Raw genomic sequence first — 26,265 nt, 5'->3', positions numbered from 1 at the left:
AGCAGATAATGTCTCTGTGTCCCCTGCACAAGAATACAATGGTGCATCTTTCATATTAGTTGTGTAGACTACAAAAGACACAGACAAATACACAACAGTCATGATTATTCAGCAGCTATACAGAGGCTCCTGTGAAGAACATCCAAGGAGGAGAGCACACAAAAGGGAGATGAAAGTTGATCCATGTCTACCTATTAAGCTCAAATCTCCTAATCTATTTGAGGTATATGATCAAATAAATCCAGTTTTGCTGCTCTATGATGAACCGGCTGGCAGGCAACAATTTTGGTGGCTTAGCAAATGGGCAGTTTTTGAAGTTTTAAGTTTTCGAGCCTTAATATTGTAATTGTGTTCTTTTAGTATAGACTTAATTTGACTCCATGCCCAATGGATACCAGGAAATGTTTTTAAAAGCTGAGTTTTGTATGAAGGCATTGGTCTGCAGGTTCTTGAGACCTCACAGGGAGGATCTCATCCCCAGAAGGAGCCAGTGTTAGCTCTGCTATAAAATTCAGTGCTTAAAAGGTCAAATTTGGGATTGATGGTTGGTTTGTGCCAAGAAAGGTGCTCGCAATGGTCGTTCTCCTCCTTCTCCTTCGGTTTCCTCACACCCTTTTAACCTCCGTTGTCTCTAATAAACCTCTTCATCCCTCGCCTTTCCCTATTCCTCGCTTAATTCCTTTACCACGATGCCTTTGTTTTATCTTTATAAACTCTGCATAGCCCCTTTTCTTTAACCGCCAGGCACTAAACTTATGAGCCTGCGCCCACGTGACCCACCCCTCCATAACCCTTTGCCACATTTTTCTCGCGCACTATGTCTCGTTCTTTTCCCACCGTCGATCGCGTCCATCGCCAGATCTAACGGTGGAAGCTCCCCCTGATCGCGCGACTTACACACATGTTAACTCGCGAGGCCGGCGGTTTTTGTCCGCCACGCGTAGTAATATTACGAGATCGCGCTGTTGCATACAGATACCGCCGAGCCCCGGTAGGCGGTGCGGGGAAACCACCTGCCGACCGAAACCGCTTTTCTCCCGCACGTTATCTCCCACGTACTTTCGTCTTCCGATCACCGTCGGATCTACCAGAATCGTGATCCGACGGCCTGCGTTCTCCAATCACGCTTTCTCCCGATTCCCTCTGTGAGCTAATCGTAGCCGTTCATCCCTAAGATCCGACAGCCCATGTTCTCCTGATCCCTCATTTTCTGATAACCTCTGCAAAGAATTTTCTGCCATTGATTCACGCATATCAAAGGTTGATCCTTCCCCATCATGCCACCGCCATATTGCCCATGTCCTTAGCCTGTCTAGTGTACCTGAGGAGGGAAGGAGGCCAGCTACCTGTACCCTGCATAATAAAACTTCAACAACTGCAATTAACCAGCAACCTAGCCAAGAAGGAAATAGGACAGCCTCGAGCAGTTAACGCAGTTATTAGTTATGGTGCCTTGTATCAGTCAACACTTCATCTGCCCGAGAAGGACCACAAAATGTCAGAGAATGTCTAAATCATCCATTAAAGCAGGGAGAGTGTAGCAGAACCCCACATCTGAGAACTAATGTGTTAGGTGGTCCATTATGATCCCTTCTCGTGTAACACAATAAAGCGTTTTTGTAATCAACCTCTATATATATCCAGAAGGCATAAGGTTGATGGTTGATGAATGTTATTTTGTTGTTAGCTTCAACTTCTGGAGACTGTAACTACTGTGATACCTGCAGTGTTTGGTCTTCATTTTCAGCTAATGCAAGCTTCTTTTGCTGTTAATTTCTCACTTTCCACTTCTTCTTCTTTGTTCCAGGCTGTGCCTGTTATGCATTTATTCATGTGCTGTAGATGTTTAGCATTAGAGGGGCTGTCATCCCACCTTTGTGTTAGAATCTAGTTAGTATTAGTGAATGTGTATGCAGGTTTCTGTTGTTTTAATGCCAGAGAGCTGTCATTCTGTCTGTGCATTAAGAAACAGATTTACAGACCTTTTAACTGGTTACAGCTAGCCATCACAGGGTCCTGTGCATCTGCTGGTGTGATTAGTATTCTCCATCATCACATTTTCTTTAAAACTGTGAGTAATTGGTGGTCTAAAGCCTTGTAGTCTGGGGGTGTTCACCCATGTCTGGGGTTAAGCATAGTAGAAGTGGTTATCTGGCTTGAATATGCAACATTTCTTTCATTCATCCACCGTTTTCCAACATTTTTGTTGAGTTTGTAATGTTCCCGAGCATCTATGATATACAACCTAGGAGAGTTTCTTGGGGTGATAACAGGTATGATCCGTGCTCTTCTTCAAAAATGTAAAGATAATGTTTTGGGCTGATGTTGTTCTATGTGTTGCATATATAAAGAATAGATGTCCATCTAATGTTATTAGAAACGAGACTCCATATGAAATGTGGTATGGACATGTTCCTTTGGTAAAGCATCTCAGGGTATTTGGTTCCACCTGTTATGCCTTGATACCAAAGGTACATAGAAACAAACTTGGTGCTAGAAGTCGTAAATGTATCTTCCTGGGGTATTCAAACACCTCCAAAGCATATCATCTCTATGATGAAGTAAATAAAAAGTTTGTTGTATCCAGAGATGTAATTTTTCTTGAATCATCCAAAACTGACAATGTTGTTGAGCAACAACTTGATCACTTGGATAGATTCCCAAAAGCAAAATCATTTCAAGAATTTGATAATCAGATTCCACATCTTGAAGGGGGGATTCCTATACTAGATCAACATGTGGAATCTTCTTCTGAAGAACACTCTCCCCTGCATGAAACTCCAACAACAGATGATGCTTTAAGTGATGTGATTGACAAAATTGGGAGACTCAACCTTGATTCAGTCCTAACTCAGTCAGCGGAGCAGCCTGGACCATCTGAAAAAGGTCCCCCAAAGTGGCTGACAAAGACACTTGAAAGTGTTCATCCTGATAAGGTTGGAAAGACAGGAAATAGAAATTCAAACCGACAAAATAGAGGTGATGTAGATTACTCTAATTCACCTGTTGATATGGATGTTTCTTATGATTGTCATTTGAACTTGTCTACAGATTTTGAACCAACTTCCTTCAAAGACGTTGCTTCTCATGATGAATGGAAAGAAGTGATGCAAAAGGAGTATGATGCCCTCATAAAGAATGGCACTTGGAAGCTGGTTGATCCTCCATTTGGAACCAAACCAATTGGCTACGAGTGGGTCTACAAGAACAAGTATAAAGCTGATGGCTCACTTGACAAGCACAAAGCTAGGCTTGTGGCAAAATGTTTTGCACAGAAAAAAGGGGTAAATTATGAGGAGACTTTTTCCCCCATAGCAAAATGGGCTACCATTTGGACACTCTTTGCCCTAGTAGCTCAGAACGGTTGGAAGGTCCATCAAATGGATGTAAAAACTACTTTCTTGAATGGAGATCTAAAAGAGAATGTTTTTATGTCCTAGCCTGAAGGATTTGTTGTGAAATGACATGAACATAAAGTATGCAAACTTGTGAAGTCCTTGTATGGCCTCAAACAAGCACCGCGAGCCTGGTATGAAAAACTAACTGACCATCTTCTGAAACTCAATTTCAAACATTATGATCTTGATGATGCAACTTTATTTGTCAAGAAAGTTGGCAAAACAATTGTATATCTTGTGGTATATGTAGATGGCATTTTAATGATAGGAAACAATGAAAGCTACATTGCATCCATAAAGAAGGAATTGGGGAAAAGTTTTGAAATGACTGATTTGGGCTATGTTCATTACTATCTTGGTATTGAAGTAACCCAACATCCGAAGTCCATATTTCTTTCTCAAAATAAATACATAGGAGATCTGTTGAACATGTTTGGCATGACAGAATGCAATCCTCTTACTACTCCAACGGAACAAAACTTAAAGCTCACATCTATTGAAGGAAAAGAATTTGAGGATGCAACAAAGTATAGACAGCTTGTAGGAAGTCTCAACTACCTAACTACTACCAGACCAAACATTACGTTTGCTGTTGGAATCCTCTCCACATTTATGCAAAAGCCTTGTGAGGGACAGTGGTCTGCTACAAAAAGAGTTCTAAGGTACTTGAAGGGAACTCAAGACTTTGGAATCAAGTATACACAGGTGGACGACTTCAGCTTGATTGGATACTCTGATTCAGACTTCGATGGAGACAAAGAAACTAGGGTATCTACTTCAGGATATGCTATGAGTCTTGGATCAGGAGCTGTCTCTCAGAGATCATGCAAACAATCAGTTCCAACAGATTCCACAATAGAAGCAAAATACGTGGCAACAACTGAAGCAACAAAAGAAATTGTGTGGCTTAGGAAAATTCTTGAAGATTTGCAGGTAAAACAATTACGATCAACTCCACTCATGATTGACAATACCTCTGCAATAAAGTTGGTCAAGAACCAAAAGTTCCATGATTGAACGAAGCACATCAATACCAAATATCATCTGATTCAACATCATGTTGAGGCCAAAACAATCCATCTCCGTCATTGTTCCACTAATGAGCAAATTGCCGACATCTTCACCAAAGCACTTGGAAGAGAAAAGCTTGAACGATTCAGAATGATGCTTGGACTCACCAACATCCCTTCAGATTAAGGGGGGAATGTTGACACCTAATCATCAGGATTGGGTGAATATAATGTAAATAAATAATAAGTTATATGAACAGTCATCGGGAGATGAAGTGAACATTCTCTCCCTCATGTATATAATAAAGACCACCTGAAGGAATACGATATACGAATCAATTTTGCTTTGAGGAGTTACTGCCTTGCCTGACAGCATTTTCAAGATTAGGGTTTATCATGAGGATTCCCTTATGAAATTATTTATGACGTCTTTGGAAGGAAACACTAGATGATGGTATAAGATATTTCCTCTTGCTAATATCTCCTCCATGAGAAATTTCCATTCTGTCTTTCGTGACCATTACAAAAGTATGTTTTGGACAAGATCACTTTTTGATAATTGTTGTGATTTAGATGAATATGCTAATCTAAAATCTCAAGAAAACTAATGTTATGATAGTGATGAAGAGCCCAAATTCAAAAGTTTTTGTAATGAATATAAAATTTTAAGTTTACAAGACGATTAAAAACTTAATGATTTCAAGGAACCACATTTATTTTCTCTTGCTCTACAAACTAAATGTTCCAATGAACATGATATGACAGAATATGAAAACGTGTATATATGTTTCGAGTGGTCTAAAAGTCCTATTACTAATGCTGGTTTTGATTCATCTCTATCGTCTTCCTCTGATCATAGTACTAATGAGGTTTTTGAAGAAAGCGATTTTGGGGAAGACACATCTACAAAACTTGATCAGGAAAAATCTGCATTATGTTCACACCAACAATCAATTGATCAAGAACCTTTTCAATCAAGTGATTAAGTCTCTTGATCTTCTTCAAATGGTACAATATTTGGTGATATTTCTAATACTTCTGATTTTGTTTCACTTAATGTTCATGTTGATTATTTAAAACCATTGATATATAACGAATTTGACGATGAACAATTAATTTCCTACCATAATCTTGAAATAGGTGATGATTCATATATAGGTTCTGATTTATATTTGTTGTGTAACTATGATACCTGTGATAGTAACAAGCTTAATCAACATGAACATGTAACTGATTTAACACCCTTCCATTTTCCTAACAATGAACATGTCCATGATAACTATATTATACAAAGAATATAATATACATTAGACCTTATGGATATTAATATGTTGAACCTTATTGCTATTAACTTATTTTCAAACTATAATATGACTAACCTAATGATAGTATAGGATAGCCATGAAATAGAAACATAGGAAAATTCTAATCATGAATAGGTTGTTGATATTCCAAGGGTTTATTTATCATAGGATTATTCAGAGCAATATGATTTCATTGATGAATGGATAAGTAGATATTTTGAAAATGTTTCTTCATGTTATCAATCAAAATGTTCATGGGTTCTCACAATGCTACAAAGTATCTTTTCTAGGCTAGTGCAATCAAAATACCACGGAACACAATTGACATATTATTTGCAATGATCCCTAGTGATTTTATGTAGTACATGTATCTTTTGCTGTGTATTTGAAAACATGTTCTTACTAAAAATGGCATCACCAATAGTCTAAACAGGAACACAGTCCATCCTTCCATGCGTTGCAAGTAGAAAAAATATCTAATTTTTTTCCATAGCTATTTTGTATAAAACTGACCATGTCAAAATCTGAACATACACCCTTCAGAGATTAAAGAAAATATCCCAAACCGCTCAAAATTTGCCATAAATTACCAATTTTCACTTAATTGACACCATTCTGCACAAAACCCACGTTCTAGATTTTTGAAATTTGCCTTTGTTTGCCCAGAAAATGAACCCAAATTCATTGTCTGAAAATTCTCACGAATTTTGACCCTATCTACATATCTGAGTGTATCGAGTGTATGTTTAGTTGATCCAGCATTTGGAGAAATATAGGAGATCAGAAGCACCTATGTCAATTTACTTCCTTAGAAAGGAATGTGGATATGATCATTGCCAATAACCTGAATGTACTCCTTCAAAGCCAAAAAGATTTTATTGATCGATGCTCCCCCCATCCTTATTTGTCAGTCATTATCTGTTGTGTCTGCACCCTGTTCACTTCTAGCCAGGTCAATAAAAGAAAGCTTCCCAACTGTTTTTCCCCTTTTCGTCTCCTTGCCACTAATGTGTCTTTTAAAAACTAGTTGTTGTTGGGTGTGGAGCCTGATTATCTTCTTTATTTAGAGGTATCGCCACATTAGACCCCAGTTCATAATGTGGTGGCAACGTCGCACGTAAAATTACGCTGCATGGGTGGTCCAGGGGGGCTGGCAACAGGAGGAGAAAAACAGGGTATGTGTTTACTGTAGGCGAAACAACTGTTAGTTGGGTCTCAAAACTGCAAAGTGTTGTTGCACTCTCAATAACGGAAGCAGAGTATGTTGCTGCTGCAGAGGCTAGTAAAGAAATGATTTGGTTACAAAGGTTTCTAGATGAATTGGGTAAGAAGCAGGAGTTGGGTAGGTTATACAGTGACAATCAGAGTACCATACATCTTGTGAAGAACTCTGCATTTCATTCCAAGACTAAACATATACAGCTCAAGTATCCTTTCATACGGTCAGCGTTGGAAGATGGACAGTTGAAGCTGGAAAAGATACACACTAGCCAGAATCCTGTAGATATGTTAACAAAAGTTGTAACGAGGGAGAAACTGAGAATTTGCTCAGTTTCAATTGGTCTTCAAGTACGATGAGGAAGATGAGAAACAACCAGGTCCAGTGGAGTAATTGTCCAACAAATGAAGCAGCGGTGGAGTTGCTATAATCAGTCTCCAACTGGGAGATTGTTGGGTGTGGAGCTTGATTATCTTCGTTATTTAGAGGTATCGCCACATTGGACCCCAGTTTGTAATGTGTCGCCCGTAAAATATACGTTGTAGGGGGGGTCCAGGGGGGGCGATTGCGACCTTTGGGAGCCCCCCCCGGCAGGGGGATCGGGAAGCTAAAAATAGATGTAGAATTGCCTTGTAAAATGTTGTAATTTTGTAGTCAATTTGAGCTGTTCATTAGTTGGAGATATGACGGTAGAAGTGATGTTTAATTTAGGGTTTTTTGCCCTAGAAGGCAACCCCTTGCTATATATGAGGGAATTGTATTGCATCTATGTAGATCTGTATTCTGAGTGAGAAGAGAGAGGAGATTGAGCGAGAGAGAAGAGGGAAATATAGCAGATCTGTTGTAGGTTGTATCTATTTAGTTTGATGGATAATATAAAAGGAAAGATCGGTTGTTTCTCCATGGACGTAGCCCAAATTGGGTGAACCACTTATATCTGTGTCTCTCTTGTTTTATGTGCTTGTATTTCTGCAATATATTTTATGTGTTCTATTGCTCTATAATATATAATTTTCTAATGGTTGTAATATAGCATGAGATTGTGAAGACTCCTCATTGACACCTGTTGAACTAGTGTTTTGGGATGCATTACCTTTTTCAATATAATACCTCATAACCTGAACATCTGAGACCTCAAATTCTTGCAAACCAAGAATACAAACATGTTGTCGGCCATTCTCCCTCATACATAATTTCTTCCTATCACAAAAAAGATCACATAATTTACCCTCATAAATCTCACAAACTAAGCCACAAGTGGAATCCTTGTTTTTCGGTACATTGTCATTCATGGCATGTAAATCCAAAAGCGCAACACCAAACTCGCCTCTGATTTCGAGGGTGGTGAAAATGTTGATGGCAGCCCCAGGGGGAGCAAAAGGATCCAATCTAGACTTACCACCATGGTTCATGCTTCTTAACATATTAAACAATTTTTTCTTTTCCTCCATCGACTGCAACCAATATGCCTTGTATTTACAACTATTTACATTGAAACCATGGATGGTATTGTGAGGAGAGGGGGGGGTGGCCTCTAGGATGTTTGTGGTTTTTCTACTGGGGGTACTGCAATCCATATAAAGATGCCATGTGTACAAAGATGGTTTTGGGAAACAACCATTGCGGACCCCCACCCAGTTGTTAATGTTCAAATGCCATGGGGGGTCTTCAATTAAATGTGAACCATTGATCTTCTCCTTCTAATGCGATGTTGAAATTTGTCAAAGCATTGTGCACAAATTTTGTTCCTCATGTAAAATATTGGTCTTGACATTTGATGCGTTGGTTTGATTTAGAACTTAGATCTATTTTGGCTTGACCTATTTTTTGGTATTCAATTATATTTCCCACATTGAGAAAGTGAAACAATATCCCTGTGTTTATAAGTCTGGGCACATCTTTCCTTTATTGATGTGTAATGCACCCTTTTGACTCCTTCCTAGGTGTGGTGCTTGTACTGAACACTGTCTTCTAGCTTGTGACACTTGGTAAACTAGGTTGTATGGTAAATAAACTTAGAGATTGGGCTCCGCTTAATAATTTTACATAAAATTAATATTAAAAATAAACCATTTTATAAAAATATAATATAATATTATATTTTTATAAAATTAAATTTATTTAAAAAATTAAAATTTTTAATTAAAAACAACCCATCAGATTCTCAGATTCCATAATAACCATCTCACCAAATTTGTAGATGTCTGAGTAATAGCCAAGAAGGAAATTGGCAATTTCAAAAATAAAAATAAAAATTGTAGCTTTCTTTGGTGTAAGAAATAGCTACAACATCGACTCCAACTGGGGACTACTGCCCCCTGGGGGATGCAAAGAACTAGTAGACCAACTGCGTTGATTCCGTTGGGCATGGAGTCCTGTCATAAAAACCCTGTGACCTGAAATTTGTATACCTGTAACTTGCTCTGATTTGAAATAATTTATGCTTGTCAGCAAACAACTAGTTATTGCAAATGAAAACAAACACAATAATGCCTAATCCATTGGGCTAGTGGAGTCAATAGTCAACAAATGTTCTTTTCATCTCCTGCAACTTATTTCGTTGTAAGCAAACCAAGCTACATACTGCAATTGGAATCCAAACTAAAACAATTGGTGATCTATTAAACAGTAAAATTGATATTTTCTTAAAACCACACGCTACATATTAAATTCTGAAAATTATTGCACACTGAAACTGAATGATCTATTGATTCAATCCCACACACCTCTATTTACTGAGCTAAAAATATGTACTATTAGGCATAATCAAATTTCCAATGTAACCACATGGGAAGTGGATTAACTGGAAAATCACTTTGCATGCAGCTGAAGTTATGAAAAATATTTACAATATAAAACTCAAATTCCTTGAGTAGATGATACTTGAAACTGAAATTTTAAGACTACATCCTTTTTAAAGATATGAAACGTCTTGTCATTCCCATGAGGAAGAAAAGCATGCAACTACATGCCATTATCATAGCAAGAGATGCAATTGTCATTTTGAACCAACAAAATCTAGAACCCAGTGGAATCGCCATATAGACAAAGTGGAGTCGTCGGGTGAAGGAATTACAACCAATATAAAATGACTACTCCTTGTTCAACAACAAGGAATATATCTAGTCAATTATCGTTTTCCAGGGATAGGTATCTTCGTTAGTTCGCTCATCGACAATGACACCAAATATTGTATATGTTTCTTGAAGGCAGTTCTTGGCTGCGAAACTGTGTCGAGAAACCAACTCAACCAAACTTTAAGTTCAATATGACCCTCAAACCAGAGGGGGCTCCCTCAAGTGTTACGAGGTTTTTTTTAACATTGTTCACTATCACTAGACAACAACCTTTGAAGCACAATGGCCAAATCTATTATTTGTTGTAGGTGGTTGCTGATGAATATCCAATCTCTGCTTAAAAATAAATCCCTCTCTTGCTGAAACTTGATCAAAGTGCCAACGTCTAGTTCCGACAGAAAAACATAGCTTAAAGAGTTTGGTGGAGGAAAATAAGAGAAATCAGATAATTAAGTATTCATACTGAATACTTAATCAATCAAATATAGTAGATGCATGTAGAAGAATTCTACAACCAAACAAATGTACATTCAAGAGATGACAAAAGGCAACAATTAAATGATGCAGAGGAGTTGATTTAAATAAATAGTTCAATTAACTAATTTTAGTGTAGATGATAACTTTGCAGCAGGCTAGAGGTTGATACTCAAACATAGCCTTGCCCTAATTCCTATGTTGACCTTGAATATATGCAGAAACAAATTATGGAATAATAGGGAAAGATATACATGAAAAACAATTTCTGTCATGAAACTAAAGCCATAATACTTTAATTAAATTCTTGTAATAAAAATATTTACAAAAATGGCAGGGTTCTAGCATCAAAAGCCAACCCCTGTTTATTACAAATGATGGAATATATATAATAAACTTCTCTTAAACTATTACAATATTTATGGAATAAAATCCTAAACAATATACTAAAAATAAAAACAATCTCTAGATAGTCGGCCAAAATCTTGGAACTGTTTGCAAGTATCGTGACTTTGACTTTATATTTGGAAATTAATTGAAGGTTCACCAAGTCTCCTTCTTTGAATCTTGAACTGTGGATTTTTCCTTTGCCAAAAATAGTGAATGAAATCTCATGTTAATCCTTTCATAACTGGAGTTGTTATTTGTATTCCCTTTAACTTTGATTTTCTGCCATTTTTCTAATGTGCACACAAGTTCTCTCCTTCCAATGTATATCATTATGTATTGTATTCGATTTGAAAATAAGAATCTTCTTATGATAATTAGTAGAAAAACAAAATACTACTCCAAGAGATGGTAAAGAATGTGCCTTTATCGACTTCAAGTTAAAGAAGTTTGACCAGAGTTTTCACAAGAGGTTACAATCATCTCAAATTTTTAAATTTGCAAATTAAAGGCCTTCTGCTATATTGCTGTTCAAACTGGACAATACATTTCTTTAGCTGGCCATCTATTGAAACTTCACAGTTTGATGTCACTACATTATTGGAGTTCAAAAGCCATCCCACTTCACTAATAAACTGATTGTTGTTTACAAGTTTCAAACTTCTCAACAAGTTGTTTGGAAGAAATACCAACTTTCTCGAATCTCTTATTATATCCTCAGATCCATTCTCCACAAGTCCCTTAAATAGTTCAGATTCAACTTCTAATTCTGCAACAAGATTTTGAGCTTTCCATATGCATGCCAGCTGTGATGTCTTACGCAGGCTTCTTGAGACAAATGCAGATCCATTTACGGAACATCCACCATTTCTATATGGTCCATACCACTGTTCATTATACACTGCAATTTTTTTGCAACCTTGACTCAGGTTTTTTCTTTTCATTGATTTCTTGAAGATATATTTTTTGTATAATCCTCACATGTTGCTCTAAATTTTTCCCTTCAACAATGCAATGTTCAATGTCCAATAGATTGTGTTATCACTGAAAATTCTGTTTCCAAAAAATTGCTCAGACTAGCTTAAGGACAAAGTGTTTTCGCAGTGCATAAATCCTTTAGCAGTTTCGCAGCGCTACATGTTTAGGTGGTTTCGTAGCGTGCTACGAAATTGGGGATTTGTTCGAGTTGTCAGTGGAGGCCAAAATCCTAGCATGCCTATTGTACAGAGTTCTGCAGATGAGAGCAGCGACAATGATTTCAAGGAAGCGGTGGTTTCTGCAATGTCTAAACTTTTGCACTCAAATCTTTTGCAGGCATTAAGCTCGTTTGTAGATAAAGACAGGAGTAGTGTTGTCTGGTGACAGAATTGATGCATAAGGATCTTCATAGCTTCATCAACGAATGGATGCAAAGTTAAACATTGCGGGATGGGATGGTTAGAAATTATATACTGCTGAAACAACTGCTGAGGTGTATCTCATCTATAGGCGCTCGGCACTATGTATGGAGGTGATGAAGTCGCAGCTATAGTTCTTGATCTGGGGTCTCATACGTGTAAAGCTGGTTATGCAGGCGAAGATGCCCCAAAGGCAGTTTTTCCTTCTGTTGTGGGATCTATTGAGCAAACAGGGATGGCTGATGCAGTCAAAGTTGAAGGAGATTTAGAATCTTCAGATGCCAAAATGAATGTCAAGCTAGACTCTGAGAAGTCCAAATCCAAGCGGAAATTGTATGTTGGTTCTCAAGCTCTGGGCTACCGACGTGATTTTATGGAGGTGATTCCAGCTCTGAAGGATGGTATTGTTGCTGATTGGGATGTTGTGGATAGCATATGGGACCATGCTTTTCGGGAGCGCTTGCTAATTGACCCAAAGGAGCATCCTATATTGTTAGCTGAACCATCCTCCAATTCACAACAACAAAGGGAGAGAGCAGCAGAGCTTATGTTTGAAAGTCACAAGGCGCCAACCCTATTTTTAGCAAAGAATGCGGTATTAACTTCCTTTGCTTCAGGACGTCCCACTTCTTTAGTTGTTGACTGTGGTGGTGGATCGACAACTGTTGCTGCAGTCCATGATGGTTATATTCTTCAAAAGGCTGTGGTGTCTTCTCCCATTGGCGGGGAGGTTTTAACTGAGTGCCTTATGAGGGTTTTGGAGAGTAAAGGGATTTTGGTCAAGCCTTGATATTCATTCAAGAGAAAGGAGGCTCGACCGGGAGAATTTCAAATTGTAGATCTTGATTTTCCTAATACAACTGCAAGTTATAAAAGATACTCACAGATATTAGAATTTGGAGCTGATAGATTCAAATTTCCTGATCTTATATTCAACCCGCCCCTACTTCAAACACTGCCTCATATGGAAAAGCTTGATAATTTAGGGCATTCACTTCGCGGGCTTCCCCAGATGGTTATCGAGAGTATAAATAAGTGTGACGTGGATATACGCCGAGAATTGTTTAGCAGTATTCTGCTTGCTGGTGGCACGACATCAATGTAAATCGCAGATGAAGAGAACCGACTTCGATTTTAAAAAAGGAAAAGGATAAGAATGAGGCTGAGGATAAGGATAGATTTAGTTTTCGAAATTCCTTTAGTTATGGGACATTGGCGGCAGCTAATCGTGTTGAAGAAGAGCAAGCGAAGAAGGCAAGCTGGGAAAAATGTTTTGGCGGATGACTGGTTTCTCGCCCCTTCAGCGGTGGATTCAATTTTGGACAAAGAAACATGTACAGTTGAAGACATCTTGGCCGAGGAGGAAATTATTCAGGAGTGCAAGACTATCAACAATCGCTTTATTAATTTTCTTCGAGGCAAGGAACAAATGCAACGAGAACACTACCTAATTTGAATCTACCGGAAAAGAATATAGACATGGATTCTGGTACTACTACAAATTGCCATTATTCACCTACAAAAGAACCACGGTGCACAATACTGCATCAGAGTAATTTGGGTATATCAGCCATCTCAGATAATAGCCTGGTGACTGGGCATGCTGTTCCACCAAATCAAGGTGATGATAAGATTTTGCATCTCCCGAAATTTCCTTACAATGAGAAAGACAAAATTTTGTGTCTAGAAGATTCTTATTTACGAGCTATTAGTACTTCTGGTCCTTCCGACTGTGGTATTGGTGCTAATTGCAATGCCCCTCAAGGTGTTCAATTTGAGAGCACGAAAGAATTATCTAGGTCACTCATCATAATTGTCGACTCTGAAGATGAATGCTTTGAAGAGAGTTCTCTTCATGGCTTGCATGGAAAAAATAATCTATCTGGAAGCAGTGTTAATATCACAGTGCAAGAGGAGATATCTCATGATAAAGGCAATAAATTACAAAATTGTGTTACTTCAAGAGGACCTAACTATATAAATTTATCTGAGGAGGAATCCTTTAGCCATAAGGACAATGAGAAGAGTCAAGTAGTTGATATTGATAACGCTGATAAAGGATCTCTAAGAGATGTAAGAAAACACAAAAAGATAAATTTGTGCCCTGTGAATGCGAGTGGAAATGTTGAAGCAGCTTGTAGTAGTGAAGGAATTTCAAGCACTCTAGATTGCAAGCATTTTGACCGATCACGTTTTGAAGCTTTAATTGAGCTAGCAAATTCCAAACATCGGCTGTGGGATTCTGGTATAGTGTGTGATCTATGTGGACAAGGTCGATCCTTGATATATGGGGACTGGTATGCTTGGTGCTGTGGTTATCGCTTGTTCTACTGCAAATGCACAGAGGACCATAAAAGAAAACTAAAGCTGTCAATGAATTAAAAGAACAAAAAAAAAGTATCAAAAAGGTGGGATGGACATCAGTGGAGTGGCAAAGTACACAGAATGTGTGGTCTTTGGTCCTCTGAGGTTTTTGAAAAGGATGATGGAAGAGATCAACTTGAAAGTTTAGTAAATGCTGTAAGAAGAGGGAGAAATGTGTTCTGCAAGGATCCAGTTTGTCGAAGATTTGGGGCTACTTTGGGTTGCCGAGTTAAGAAATGTCAGTGTAGTTTTCACTATCCATGTGCAGTTAAATTTGCTAGCCAGCTTAGTTGCCGGATGTGGGAAAGATGCAGAAGGCCCATTGCTTGTCGTTCACACAGGCATGTTGATCATGATTGCATTGATGCTAAAGATTTCCAGTCCCATATCAAGGGGAACTATGGAAACAAAGTTGTCAGTCAGGCAAAGGTTAAACTGAAGAATGGCAACAGCAGCTATTCAATTTTGTGAGGAGTTTAGAGGAAGACTGTGTTTTTTTTTTTAAATCACACAGCAGTTTCGTAGCGCGCTACGAAACTGCTGTAGGTGGTGATTTTAAATGCAAAGCAGCTATTTTGATAATATGAACGGAGATTTTGGTTTATACACCTGTTCAATCATCAAGGCTTCCAGCACATTGGGGAATATGGTGATGCTCGTAGTTTTTGAGGAATTAGAGGGCTGGGAACATGTTACTTAATTTGTGAAGAATGATGGGAGACAAGGACCGACAAACAGGGGCCTATGTTTCAGGGTAACCGAGAAGATGTGTCATTAAAGTCAAACATGGAGCATTACAGGTTCATCACAGCTATCTCAGCCAGATTCCAGATGTCAGAGAACGAAGGGGATTGAAGATCAAGGCTGTTATGGAGTTTAAGTCCTATTTAATTTAGAAGTCTAGAAGATTTAGTGGAATTAGAATTTTAATTGTTTTATGATTCCAGCGCTGTCAATTATTAATCAGCTGTAATTATTAGTTAGTTAAAAGTTAGTAGGTGTCATCATAGGCAGTCATCGAGCTCCCCTCATGCTGGAGGAGGAAGCTCGAATGAGAGAGAATAAGCACTTTATAAATAGCTGAAACAGAGATAGACAAAGGGTTGGATGTTTTGATAAAGAAGAGTGTTGAAATCTAATTTCAACGCAGCTGCTAGAAACCGGTCAACAAACTCGCCGGAGAGCTCTCGGGTCACATTCCGGCAAAAGGGATTTTCCGATGATCGAACCCGAGAAATTTTGAAGCTGACACGTGGTTCAGCCCTGACGTAACGCAACGTAAGAATCTCGGGAGTTAATGTTCAGCATATGTTGGCTTTCCGATATTGCTATCCACCGTCGGATCTGCTCCACCTTCTTCAACCGTTGATCGTCCGAAGCTGCTCCAAACCTGCATACGGAAAACATTAAAGCTCATGCGTGGAGTAAAATTCAAGATTTGCTGTTGACCGCCGAAAAGGGAATTAAATGTCTTTAATGATGTTCGTAGTTTTTTGGTGGAGGGCTTTAATTTTGGTTATGGGCATATGTCCCATATGGTATACGTTTCATGTTTTTTTTACGGCACGTAAAGTTTTTTTATGTGTGTTAGTTGTATGTTTTTAATAGGCATGTTTTGTATTAAAGTTTCATATGTATATGAGCCACGGGAAATGTGCTCCATGTTTTTTAAGAGTTGACTTTTATTATTATGTATGACACACGGGAAGAAAAGAGTGTGTGTGTTCGCAGCAGCGAAATAGAACAAGAGTTGTATGCACAACAGTGCACAAATGTATTTGGTAATGTTTTGTGAGGCATTGTAAAACAGAGGAATAGCAAAAACCATGTGTGGTTTTGCACAACAGTGCATAAAGGAAATGGTGGAACGAATTTTTGTAAGCTTGTGTAATTTTTATTCACAGCAGTAAAATTATGTAAACTTTTATTACAGCAGTAAGTTGTTTTTCACAGCAGTGAATATAAAAGGGATTTTACAGTGGTAAATCTTTGTATCAGTTTTTAATGAATAGAAAGTTTTTATGGTGGTGAAATACTCTGTCTCTCAGTAATTTTTTTTTAAGTCTTCCTGTGCACAAAAAGATCCTGTGGAGGTAAAACAGAGCATTGCCTCTGTTGTGTTTTATATTGTTTGTTTTTGGTATTTTGCATCAAAAATACCCAACAGTGGTATCAGAGCAGGCTCAGGCTCTTTAAAGAAGCTAAAGAAGCTGAAGGGAGAAGGTTGTTGCTGCAACAAAAATTCTCAGGCAGACAGAAGACTCAGATAGCAAAGGATTCAGGTATTCCAATTTTTTTTTTTGTGTTGCTGAAGAAGCAGTCAGTTTTTTTTAAATACACAGTCAAGGAATGGCCAGCACAAGCACTGGTACGAGTATGTTCAACACCCAGCTTCCACAGTTTAATGGGAAGAACTATGACTACTGGTCAATAACCATGAGAGCTTTATTTGCCTCTCAAGATTTATGGGAAATAGTTGAACATGGTTTTGAGGAAGTAGCAGATGAAAATGAGTTCAATGCACTAACTCAGGGAGAGAAGGATCAGCTGAAGAGCAATAGGAAGAAGGATGCAAAGGCCATTTTATTGTTGCATCTAGCAGTAGACCAGAGTATATTTCCAAGGATAGCAGCAGCTAAAACATCAAATGAAGCATGGCAAACCCTTAAGACAGCCTATCAAGGCATGGAGAGAGTGAAGACAACAAAACTACAATTGCTGAGAAAGGATTTTGAGAACTTGAACATGAAGGAGTCAGATAACATTGACTCATTCTTCACTCATGTGATTGGTGTAATCACACAAATGAGAACTCATGGAGAAACCATTGAAGATAGAAGGATTGTGGAGAAAATATTGAGGGTCTTACCCTCAAGGTTTGATGCCATAGTCACCACCATTGAAGAGACAAAGGATCTCTCAAACTATTCAGTTGATGAGCTACATGCATCACTGATAACACATGAGCAGAGGTTGAGTAGGAATGAAAATTCATCTCTTGAGCAAGCCTTCAAGACCCAGATGTCCTTTGGAAGAGGAAGAGGTCAAGGCAGAGGAAACAAGAGAGGAAGAGGCAGAAGCCAGAACAGAGGTGGAAGGAACAGCCCATCAAATGCACAAGGAAGAGGCAGCAATCCAAATCAGAACCAAGGCCAAGGCAGCAGCCAACAAAGAGAACAGTTCATGCTCAAGGACAAAGGTATGATAAATCTAATGTTCAATGCTATTATTGCAAAAAGTATGGACATTATGCAAGTGATTGTAGAAAGAAACAACATGATATGAACAGTAGACAAAATGCAAATGTTACAAGAGAAAACAACAGTCAAAATAATGTTCTGTTAGCTTGTAACATGGCTGAAACACATAGTGAGGACATATGGTTTTTAGACTCAGGTTGCAGCAACCATATGACAGGGAACATAGCCCTCTTTTCAGCCTTAAATCAAAATTTGAAATCAGAGGTCACACTAGGAACTGATAGTAAAGTGTCTGTTATGGGAAAAGGGGAAGTAAAAATATTTAAAAAGAAAGGAGAAAGGAAAACCATAGCAGATGTCTACTATGTCCCCGGAATGAGATGTAACCTATTGAGTGTTGGACAGCTTATCCAAAAGGGCTACAACTTTTACTTTGTAAATGATGTGTGCACCATCATGGACATACCACCCAGCAAAAGATGCATTGCTGAAGTGAAGATGACAAGGAACAGGATGTTCCCTCTCCGGATCAGGGCAGACATGAAAAACAAAGGTGAAATTGCAGCAGTCGCCCAAGAGGCCTTCCAAAGCGTGCCAAAGGATGAGAACTGGTTATGGCACTTGAGATTCGGGCATCTAAATTTTGGAGGTCTAAACTTATTGAGCAGAAAAGGAATGGTAAGGGGATTACCATTGATAGAGAAGCCGGACAGCCTTTGTGAAGGTTGTATATTGGGAAAACAACATAGAGAGAGTTTTCCATCAGGGAAAAGCATAAGGGCAAAGGCACCCTTAGAGATTATCCACTCAGATTTGTGTGGACCAATGCAAGCTCCATCATTAGATGGCAGCCTATATTTCTTGACATTCATTGATGATTTTACAAGAAAGACTTGGATATATTTCCTCAAGAACAAAAGTGAAGTCTTTGAGAAATTCCAAAATTTCAAAGCACTTGTGGAGAACCAAAGTGGGCTGCACATAAAAGTATTGAGAACTGATAGAGGAGGTGAGTATATCTCAAATGAATTCCTAAAGTTTTGTAGAGAAAATGGAATTCATAAATAGTTTACAACTCGGTACACCCCACAGCAAAATGGAGTTGCTGAAAGGAAGAACAAAACCATCATGGATATGGCGAGGAGCATGCTGAAGGCAAAGCATTTTCCAAATGAGTATTGGGCTGAAGCTGTACATTGTGCAGTTTATATTCTAAACAGGTGTCCTACAAAAGCAGTGATGAACAAAGTGCCAGAAGAGGCATGGAGTGGGAGAAAGCAAGGAGTCACCCACATGAGAGTTTTTGGGTGTGTGGCCTATGCACACATACCAGATCAGCTAAGGAGGAAGTTGGACAGCAAAGGGGAGAAATGCATCTTCATTGGATACAGTGATGAATCCAAAGCCTACAGGCTGTACATCCCATCTACCAAGAAGTTCTTTGTAAGTAGGGATGTTCAATTCATTGAAGAGGAAGCTTGGGATGGAAACATAGAGAAAACAGTGAATGTCAAGAACTGTTTGTCTCATGATGAAGATGAAGAGGAGGTGGCTGAAATGCATCCCCAAACAGCAGCGCCAACACAAGGACAGCAAGGGACACCATTGAGGATAAATGAAAGTGCTTCTCCAAGCACACCATAAGGAGGAAATTCAAGTGCATCTTTAAGCACTTGCACACCAAGTGAAAGAGGTAAGAAATTTAGAAATCTAAGTGACATTTATGATGAAGGAATGAATTCCTTATTTGCCTTGTATTGTCATGTTGATGATCCTATTCATTTCGAGGATGCAATTAAAGATAGGAAATGGATAGAAGCTATGGATGATGAGATGAATGCCATAGAGAGAAACAAAACATGGGATTTGGTTGAGTTACCAAAAGGCAAAGAAGTCATTGGTGTGAAATGGGTCTATAAGACCAAGAGCAATGCTGAAGGCAAGATAGAAAGGCACAAGGCAAGGCTGGTTGTCAAAGGGTACAAGCAGCAGTATGGGAGAGATTATGAAGAGACTTTCGCACTGGTTGCAAGGATGGAAACCGTGAGAGCAGTGCTGTCTATATCAGCTCAAAACAAATGGAAAGTCTACCAAATGGACGTGAAGTCAGCATTCCTAAATGGAGTGTTAATGGAAGAGGTCTATGTGGAACAGCCTCTCGGATATGAGAAGAAAGGTGAAGAGCACAAAGTGTGCAAATTGAAGAAAGCTCTTTATGGGCTGAAGCAAGCGCCAAGAGCATGGTACAGCAGGATAGATTCATATCTATTGGATAATGAATTTGAAAAATGTGAAGGAGAGTCCACAGTCTACATCAAGGAAAAGGATGGTAAAATTTTAATTGTTGTCTTATATGTAGATGATGTTATTTTCACTGGAAATGATATTTATCTTATTGAGAATTTTAAATCAGTCATGAAGGATGAATTTGAAATGACTGACATGGGATTGTTGAGATACTTCTTAGGCATAGAAGTAGATCAAAATGAAAAAGGAATTTTTATATCTCAAGCAAGATATGTAAATCAAGTTCTGGGCAGATTTAACATGCAAGAATGCAAGGCAGCCATCACTCCCACGGTGATGGGATTAAAACTCAGCAGAGAGGACAGCAGCAAGGATTTTGATCCTAGTTTATACAAGAGTATTGTAGGCAGTCTTATGTATTTAACAACAACTAGGCTTGATTTAATGTATGCTGTTAGTTTAATTTCCAGATTCATGGAGAGGCCAAAGGAGACACATTGGCAGGCAACAAAGAGAATTTTGAGGTATGTCAAAGGCACTAAAATGTTTGGAATTCTATATCATGCCTCAGAACATTCAGATTTGGTTGGATACACTGATAGCGATTGGGCTGGAAGTGTAGATGATCGGAAGAGCACTTCCGGTTATGTTTTTAATATGGGTTCAGGAGCCATCTCATGGGCTTCTAAGAAGCAGTCCATTGTAGCCTTGTCTACAGCAGAGGCTGAATATGTGGCAGCTACAGCAGCAGCATGTCAAGCAGTGTGGATGAGAAGAATGTTGAGAAGCTTAGGCCAAGAGCAGACAAAAGCGACAGTGATTCTTTGTGACAATAACTCAGCTATTGCATTGTCAAAGAATTCAGTGTTTCATAAGAGAACGAAACACATTGATACCAGGTTTCACTACATCAGAGAATTGGTGAACAATGGAGAAATTGTCCTAGAACATTGCAGGACTCAGGAACAGGTTGCAGACATCTTGACAAAGCCACTAGATCAGAAAAGCTTTGAATTTTTGAGGAAGTGTCTGGGTATGACCGAATGCCCAGCTGTTAAAATTAAAGGGGAGTGTTGAAATCTAATTTCAACGCAGCTGCCAGAAACCGGTCAACAAACTCGCCGGAGAGCTCTCAGGTCACATTCCGGCAAAAGGGATTTTCCGATGATCGAACCCGAGAAAATTTTGAAGCTGACACGTGGTTCAGCCATGACGTAACGCAACATAAGAATCTCGGGAGTTAATGTTCAGCATATGTTGGCTTTCCGATATTGCTATCCACCGTCGGATCTGCTCCACCTTCTTCAACCGTTGATCGTCCGAAGCTGCTCCAAACCTGCATACGGAAAACATTAAAGCTCATGCATGGAGTAAAATTCAAGATTTGTTGTTGACCGCCGAAAAGGGAATTAAATGTCTTTAATGATGTTCGTAGTTTTTTGGTGGAGGGCTTTAATTTTGGTTATGGGCATATGTCCCATATGGTATATGTTTCATGTTTTTTTTACGGCACGTAAAGTTTTTTTATGTGTGTTAGTTGTATGTTTTTAATAGGCATGTTTTGTATTAAAGTTTCATATGTATATGAGCCACTCGAAATGTGCTCCATGTTTTTTAAGAGTTGAATTTTATTATTATGTTTGACACACGGGAAGAAAAGAGTGGGTATGTTCACAGCAGTGAAATAGAACAAGAGTATGTATGCACAACAGTGCACAAATGTATTTGGTAATGTTTTGTGAGGCATTGTAAAACAGAGGAATAGCAAAAACCATGTGTGGTTTTGCACAAAAACCATGTGTGGTTTTGCACAGCAGTGCATAAAGGAAATGGTGGAACGAATTTTTGTAAGCTTGTGTAATTTTTATTCACAGCAGTAAAATTATGTAAACTTTTATTACAGCAGTAAGTTGTTTTTCACAGCAGTGAATATAAAAGGGATTTTACAGTGGTAAATCTTTGTATCAGTTTTTAATGAATAGAAAGTTTTTATGGTGGTGAAATACTCCGTCTCTCAGTAATTTTTTTTTAAGTCTTCCTGTGCACAAAAAGATCCTGTGGAGGTAAAACAGAGCATTGCCTCTGTTGTGTTTTATATTGTTTGTTTTTGGTATTTTGCATCAAAAATACCCAACAAAGAGAACTGTTTGGTTTAGGTATAGCAGATTTCAGTAATGCAAATGATGGTTGTTTCTTCTCACGATTCACAATAGATCTTATTGTTCAAATGTATGATGGTTTATTCTCTTTAATGTTTTTTTACAGTTTGGTTTATGCATAATCACTCAGAACTCATGAATCATGCTCTGACTTCTTGTATGCCTAGGCAAACTGTGTTTCATGTGAGTTATGTTTGAACATTAGATGTAAAGTGCCCTGATTTCTATGAAAGGATTATGCTATTGTTTAACTGAGATATTAGTGACTCCATAAACCCAATGGGAAGCAATTCTGTCCAGCCAGTATATTTTTATGTGTCTTATAAGAGTTAGCCATCTTTTCTTGTCAATAGTCAATATTTATATTCTGTGAGAGAGCCCTCTCAGACTAGGGAGGCTAAGCCTTAGTCTAAAGCCTGGTTTGAAACAGTTACACAGAGTCTTGCTGATTGGCAGCCTTCAGTGCCTGATTTTGTGACAACAGATTGCATCTGTCTTTATTTTGTCTGGAATCCTTCACATGAGGCACACAGGTTTCTTTCATCCAAACAATCACTTAAATGAAATGCAAAAGATGAGACTTCGCTATCAATGCCTCCAAGTTGTCTTTCGTCTACACTGTGCTATGTAGCAGCATCAACTTCACATCCAATAATAGGAAGTAGCTTTATTTATTTATAAAAAAGAGAGATTCTTTTTTCTTCTTACTTAATTTTGCCGAACTGAAATATCTGCTCATTGGAAGATTCAAGAACAGAATCATTCAGGGTTACACTCTTCAAGGCCGAAGCAGATGTTTGATTTCGATAAACAAGATGTGAACTCTCCTGCCAATGAAATTGATTGTCATTTGTTGCTTCCACCTTGCATTAGTTGCCAACAATCCTTGAATTGCTGAATACTGTTGTTGAATCTTTTGTACTTGGAATATTGATATCAAATGTTAAAGATCATAATAACCAAATACTCTTTATGCCTGGGAGCTTCACAAATATCTGTTCCACCTTGAAACTAATAATTATCTTCAGGGGAAATGCAATGATCCGCATCATGCCTTTGCCCCACATGACCACCAAATTCTACTACATCACTGTCCAATGCAACTTTACATTTTCCAGCCCTATGCAACCAATCTTGTGCCTAAAATAAGTATTCTCAGGATGAAAGTTGAAAACAAACATTGATTCCTCTCGTTCAAAATACAATTACGTTAAAAAAGACGCCAATCATTCCTTTAATACAAATTGGAAAATAGTCAAAATGTTCATGGGTTCTCACAATGCTAGAGAGTATCTTTTCTAAGCTACTGCAATCAAAATACCATGGAACACATTTGACAGATTATTTGCAATGATACCTAGTGATCTTATGTAGTACATGTATCTTTTGCTGTGTATTTGAAAACCTGTTCTTACTAACAATGGCATCACCAATAGTCCAAACAAGAACACAGTCCATCCTTCCATACACTGCCAGTAGAAAAATTAACTAATTTTTTTCCATAGGCATTTTGCAGAAAACTGACCATGTCAAAATCTGAACATACACCCTTCACAGATCCGAGGAAATATCGGAAATCGCTCAGAATTTGCCAGAAATCCCTAGTTTGCACCTAATTGACACCATTATACACAAAACCCACTTCCAGATTTTTGTAATTAGCCTTCGTTTGCCCATAAAATGAGCCCGAAATTCACTATCTGCAAATTCTCATGAAATTTTGACCCTATCTGGTTATCTGAGTGTATCAAGTGTATGTTCAGATGATCCTTCATTTGGAGAAATATAGGAGATCGGAAACACCTCTGTCAATTTACTTCCTCGGAAAGGAATGTGGATATGATCATTTTTAATAGCCCGAATGCACTCCTTCAAAGCCAACAAGCTTTTATTGATAGATGCTCCCTCCATCCTTGTTTGTCGTGTCTGCACTGTGTTCACTTCTAGCCAGGTCAATAAAAGAAAGCTTCCCAACTATTTTTCCCCTTTTCGTCTCATTTCCAGTGTCTTGTAACAACCAGTCGTAATATAACAAGAGATCGTGAAGATTCCTCATTGGCACCTGTTGAACTAGTGTTTTGGGATGCATTACCTTTTTCAATATAATACCTCATAACCTGAACATATTAAACTTCAAATTCTTGCAAACCAAGAATACAAACATGTTTTCGGCCATTCTCCCTCATACATAATTTCTTCCTATCACAAAAAAATCACATAATTTACTCTAAAAAACTGATCCACAAGTGGAATCCTTGTTTTTCGGTACATTGTCATTCATGCCATGTAAATCAAAAGCGCAACACCATTTTCGCCTTTGATTTTGAGGGTGGTGAACATGTCGATGGAAGCCCCAGGGGGAGAAAAAGGTTCCAATCCAGACTTTCCACCGAGGTTCATGCTTCTTAACATCTTAAGCAACAAAATTTTCTTTTCCTCCATGGACTGCAACCAATATGATGGTATCGCGGGGGAGGGTGGCTACGTTGTTTTTGGTTTTTCTTACTGTGGGTACTGCAATCCATCTGAAGATGCCATGTGTACAAAGACGGTTTTGGGAAACAACCATTGCGGACTCCCCCAGCTGTTAAGTTTGGATGACCGGGGGTATTCAGTTCAATGTGAACCATTGAACTTCTCCTTCCAACGCGATGTTGACATTTGTCAAAGCAATTTTGTTCCTCGTGTAAACTCTTGGTATCGACACTTGATGTGTTGGTTTCATTTAGAGTTTAGATCTGTTTTGGCTTGACCTCTTTTTTGGTATTCAATTATATTTCCCACATCGAGAATATGCCTACGTTTATAATCTGTTTGCATCTTGCCTTTAGTGATGTGTAACGCATCCTTTTGACTCCTTCCTTGGCACGATGCTTGTTGCATTATACGTAGTCTCCTTGGTTGTGACAATTTGTAGACTTGGTTGTACGGTAAACAAACTTAGAGACCGGGCAATGCCTAGAGTTTTTACAAAAAAATTATTATTAAAAATAATTCATTTTACATAAAATTAATATCAGAAAATTTCATTTTATAAAAATATAATATGATATTATATTTTTTTATAAAATTAATTTTATTTAAAAAATTAAAATTATTAATTAAAAATAACCCATTAGATTCTCAGATTCCATAATAACTATCTCGCTAAATTTGTAAATGTTTGAGTAATAGCCAAGAAGGAAATTGGCAATTTCAAAAAAAATATTATAGCATTTTTTGGTGTAAGAAATAGCTACAATACTTGTCATATCTTAACCTTATTTGATTGCACTTTGAAAAATTTCACTTATGCATTAATGATGATCTCATTTGCCTACCCTATTCATGGTTATGATTTAGATTGACTTGACTAAGCTCACAGATAAAATGTCTTGTCTTAGTATTGCACTTGAGTAATGAATGACTTATGTGATGTTCAAGATTTGATGTGATTTCATGTCTTTGCACATAGGTATACACACTTTGTCTTTAGAACTGACATTAAAATATAAATAAATATCATAGTCATATAATGAAAATTGTGTGATGATACAAGGAAAGTGCTAAGTGACACAAATGCATGGGAGTGGCATGAAATTGTAATGAAAATGGAAGTGAAGCTTATGACAATGAAATTAGGCTACATCTATTAATGAAACATCATAATCTTGTAGTCCATATAGTTGTGCCACAAGATCCCATAATTGCAATATCAAGTTTGGTAGGAATGGCACATTGGATGGTGGAATCAAGGTAGTGGCTAAAGCTAGATTCACGAGTTTGATTTCTAGATTCATTTAAGCATAACATATAAATTCTAAATTAACATAAGTCTTGTAAAACAATATATCGAAAACATTAAACATCTAGACCAAAATTCATATGACTAGATGAAAGGCAAGTAAAGAAACTTTGATTATGATAAAGAGATTATCTATGTGAAATCTATACTTTAACCTCTAAGGCACTCTGTGCACATTTTTGATGATCCACAAAGTGGAATTTTAAAATATAAAAAGGTGTTGCCTAACCATGTTGGGGCATATG

At 38.0% G+C, this 26,265-nt stretch overlaps 1 pseudogene; it reads left to right on the top strand.

The window, feature by feature from the left end:
• The first annotated feature begins 12,321 nt into the window (after positions 1 to 12,321).
• On the top strand, positions 12,322 to 13,371 carry LOC149142242 (actin-related protein 4 pseudogene; annotated as a pseudogene).
• Positions 13,372 to 26,265: the final 12,894 nt, after the last annotated feature.

This window comes from Pinus tabuliformis, chromosome X (genome assembly GCF_031772625.1).
Source record: "Pinus tabuliformis cultivar Carrire ecotype Pingquan chromosome X, CPIR1, whole genome shotgun sequence".
NCBI lineage: Eukaryota > Viridiplantae > Streptophyta > Pinopsida > Pinales > Pinaceae > Pinus > Pinus tabuliformis.
Note: the sequence above shows the minus strand (reverse complement) of the source record. Positions and strands in the feature narration are given on the sequence as shown.